Here is a 4,909-nt window from a genome sequence, read left to right as displayed (position 1 = left end):
TCCGTAGTGTTCCCCCGGTCCAAGGAGGCCCTTCGAGACGCCTCCTCGTCGTCACCCTTGGCCGAGGGGGAGTAAGCGGGCGGCGGCGACATGCTGGCCCTCTCCTTTGGGTCCAGCGAACCTTCCGATGAAGATAGCGGAGAGCTGTCCCGAGCCGGACTGCAATAATACGATTCAATCATTGCAAGGCAGAAAGGACGGACGTTCGGGCGTGCGTAAGGATTTTTGATACTTACGATTTAGCCCGAGGCTTGGCACGGGAAGGCCGCTTCGGACTGCTATCGACATCCCACGCGGAGTTATTCACGGGGGAGCCTTTTCCCCTTTTGGGCGCCTTCGCCTCCAAGTTCTTGGAGGCCGCCCTCTTCTTCCTCCCCGCTTCAGGTGGGGAGTCATCTTCTTCTTCCTCCTCTTCGTCGTCGTCTTCGGCGGACGAAGAGTGAGTCTCATCTTCGGACATCATGTTCGAAGCTCCTTTCCGGCGAAGGCCACTCCTGGCCCCCTTGGCTGCTTTCTTGGCCTTCTTCTCCGGCACGTCATAAGGCGCCGGAAACAACATCTTTGTCAAAAGTGGGAATTCTTGCTCCTTAAGAAGCGGAGCTGGACAGTTAATCTGCCCCGCCACCTCGATCCAGGCCTGGCAAAGTGGGTAGGAGAGCTTAGAATCCATCATCAAAATATGCCGGTGAAGGGTATACCTTGAAAACATTAAAAGACTTACCGGATTGGCGTGGCGCTTTAAGCTAAGCCCGCGATCTTCAGTCGTGGGCGTGGCTCTCGCCAGCCTTGAAGAGCGCTTTCCAGATACCTTCGTGCGTCGCGCTGAAGAGCTCTAGTAGCATCTGGTGCTTGGCTGGGTCGTACTCCCACAAATAGCAAGTCCGACGTTGGCACGGAAGGATCCGGCGAATGAGCATAACCTGGATCACAGTGACAAGCTTGATCTTCTTGGTTATCATGTTCTGGACGCATGTCTGGAGCCCAATTATCTCGTTCGAAGATCCCCAGGCCAATCCCTTCTCTTGCCAGGAAGTGAGCCGCATCGGAACTCCGCATCGGAATTCGGGGGTCGCTACCCAATTGGTGTCACGTGGCTCGGTGATGTAAAACCACCCCGATTGCCATCCCTTCACCGTCTCCGCAAAGGAGCCTTCGGGCCAAGTGACATTGGGCCTCTGGCCCACCATGGCGCCTCCGCACTCTGCTTGTTGATCGCTCACCACCTTCGGTTTCACATTGAAGGTCTTCAGCCATAGGCCGAAGTGAGGTGGGATGCGGAGAAAGGCCTCGCACACGACGATAAATGCCGAGATATTGAGGATAAAATTGGGGGCCAGATCGTGGAAGTCCAACCCATAGTAAAACATCAATCCGCGGACAAATGGATGAAGAGGGGATCCCAGCCCGCGGACAAAGTGTGTGAGAAACACAACCCTCTCATGGGGCTCGGGGGTAGGGACGATTTGCCCTTTTGCCGGGAGCCGGTGAGCAATCTCCTTGGCTAAATATCCGGCCTCCCGGAGCTCCGTGATGTCCTTCTTCTTGACGGAGGAGGCCATCCACTTGCCTCCAGCTCCAGATCCGGACATGTTTGGAGTGCCTTCTCGAACGAGGAAAAGCTAAAGCTTGGGCGCTGGAGCTCAAGGACGGAAGGACTGAAGGAGAGAAAGGGTGTGGGTGAAGGAAGAGAATCCTTATCCCCTTATAAATGCCGCGAATATCAAGCGCCTCCCCACTCGCCCTAAAAACTCGCCTATTCCCAAGGGCTGTATAAACGGCACGGTTGGGTTACCCATGCCCGCATTGATGAGAATCCCGCGATAAGGGGACACGATCTCCGCTTTGACAAAATGTGCCGATGGCAACCGCGTCTCAAAACGTGGAGCGGCAGACGAAAAACGGTTCGAAATTATGACCGGACAGACGTGATGTCGTGTTGTAAAAAGCTGTCAGCGGATAGAACTCGTGTAAAAATATATATTCTCTCTGCGGTTATGTATGGTGTGTATGTGACAGGTCCGGATACTATCATCGCATCCGAAGACTATCTTGGGAGTTCGGAAAGGGGAACCCGCCTTGCAATGCTGAAGACAATCTGCGCGCCGGACTCCTCGTCATTGAAGCCAGGTTCAGGGGCTACTGAGGGAGTCCTGGACTAAGGGGTCCTCGGGCGTCCGGCCTGTTATCCATGGGCCGGACTGATGGGCTGTGAAGACATGAAGGCCGAAGGCTGTACCCGTGTCCGAATTGGACTCTACTTGGCGTGGAAGGCAAGCTTGGCGACCAACTATGAAGATTCCTTCTTATGTAACTGACTCTATGTGAACCCTAGATCCTCCCGGTGTCTATATAAACCGAAGGGGTTAGTCCGGAAAGGATATACACATTACCATAGTCATATAGGCTAGACTTCTAGGGTTTAGCCATTATGATCTCGTGGTAGATCAACTCTTGTAATACTCATATTCATCAAGATCAATCAAGCAGGAAGTAGGGTATTACCTCCATAGAGAGGGCCCGAACCTGGATAAACATCGTGTCCCCAATCTCCTGTTACCATCGATCCTAGACGCATAGTTCGGGACCCCCTACCCGAGATCCGCCGGTTTTGACACCGACAGTCACCACCTCCCACAGGCCGCTCACCGGCTATTGGTAAGAGGGACAGAAGATTGTTAATTCATCTTCTAGCCAAAGTTTCAGTTTCCCCAATTCTTCATTAGCTTAAACATGCATTGCTAATGGTACAACAGTCCAACACGATTTCCATTGGAAATACCTTTTTGGATGCCATTTTTTGCAGGTCAATTCTAATTCCTGGAGTTGGGAACGAACACGGTTTGGAGTTCTTCCAGTGGTACATGTCTATTGTTCATTGCTTCCTGTTTTGTCAAAGTTAAATCCTTGTCTGGCAGTGAAAAATTGATAAGGTACTATATTTGACTAATGTGGCATTAGAGTCACGTATAACAGTATGTGTTATTCTTCCGAGTATAGTTTATGTAAACTCTTATGGTGTTTCTTGTCAGCTGAAACCTCACCAGGAGTTGCTGACATTACAAAGTAAGCCCATCTCTAATTTTGCTTGCCGCTCATTTACCAAAAAGAGGGCCATGTCGTTCAAAACCTACTGGTTCTTGGCCTAGATGCTCTCGAAAACATGGCACTGAAACTACTTGGCATGGTGGGCATGGTGTTACAGGCGTTCATTCTGTATGCTTTTCCATTTTCTTCTTCATTGGTTTAACTGTGAACTCATGGTTCGGTGGGGGAATAGAGCCATAACACCTAGGTAGTGTTCAGATTATTAGACATCAAAGGACCCTGTAGTTCGTGGTATACTGCTGCAATAACACACTCAGCATATTGATTAAACACTAGACCTTTCTTTACTCTTGTGGCCACAAGAAAGTTCTTCCCCACAGATCAGATTGCAAGGTGGACATGCTCCATAGTGGCATTTATGGGGCTAAAGGAAACAGATTAAAATGTACAGAAATCCACTAAAAATAATGGTTCTAATTTTGTTAATTTATTAGAAGAAAGAGCAGAAGAAAATGAAGAAGATGTTGAAAAATGACTCAAATAGAACTACTAAATCTCCGTGCCAGAACGATAGGTATATTCGAGGAAATAATACGTCGACAGACGCTACTTCTGTGACGCCCGCAAGAGAGACATGGTCTACGGTGAGGACGTACGACAATGGCGAGCCAACGATGGCGCCGACGAGCATCTGCTTGGAGGTCAGTGACAATAATAAGAGTTGTTTGTAATGCATTTTCCATGCCATCAGGTTGTATCTATGTATGTCTTTTTCCTGTGCTAATAAATACAAACATATTTTCTACACTACCTTTGAACCAACTGTAATGGTTGGTCCTCTATCTACAATTGAACTTATAATTTCTTATTTTCTTTGATTCTCTACCATGCTTAGATCTGTACACCAGTGTACCAATAGCTTTGCATTTACATCCTGCTAAAGCCAAAAATCCAAATATCATTCTGTAATGAACATCAACTCGTATGTGACTTACTGATGCAAATGAATAGCATTTATCTGCCAAGCCTCCTAGAAATGCTGATGTACACAACATGGACCAGACAAGCCAGTTGAATGGGCGGCAGCAAACCAAGCACCGCACCAGCACGCCTCAAGCGGCGCCACTAGGTGGCGCCCCAGCCTCTAATTGACAAGCAAGGCGTGCTTTGTGTAATGTAGACACACACAATCTTTTTTGAGGGGGTACAATGTTAGTTTTGTTGTTTAACACCTTTTGTGTAATGTAGACACATGCACTTGCAATGGAAAGACCATATATCAACAAAAAATGGAGAAAAAGGCTGGTCAGCTTAGGTTCTTTTTAGCCTAAACACATTCCATTTTATTGATCATTAAACACATTCATAGGAATACAACTTACTCTGGAGTATTAAGGGGCCACACATGGTGTCCTAAAGAAAGGCATAAAATGTGTTTAGCGAGACTATGTGCCTTAATATTTGTCTCTCTTTCTACGTAGTTGAAGGAACATCGAGGTATCTAACACAAAGGAACAGATAACATAATGGACAAGGCCCAACCCAATTAGGACACTACACAACTACAACAGACAAGCAACAAGCCATCTTTATTACCAATATAAAAAGACCCTATGGTCAAAAGTAATAATATAAAAGACCCAAAGGGAAAATCCAACAAATCTCGATCATCCAACTATGTCAATCCAACGACCTACATTGCTTCAATGGCGAGGGCTCAACATGTTTGGCGCACAACTAATACCATACCAAATATCAACATCTGCGATTATCCACGTAATTAACGTGTAAATGATATCCTATGTGATATCAACATGTAATTATTTTTCTCCTTAATATCAACGTGCATTGTAAGTACATGTTT

The sequence above is a fragment of the Triticum aestivum genome, chromosome 2D (assembly GCF_018294505.1).
Source record: "Triticum aestivum cultivar Chinese Spring chromosome 2D, IWGSC CS RefSeq v2.1, whole genome shotgun sequence".
NCBI lineage: Eukaryota > Viridiplantae > Streptophyta > Magnoliopsida > Poales > Poaceae > Triticum > Triticum aestivum.
This window is presented reverse-complemented; position numbering follows the sequence as displayed.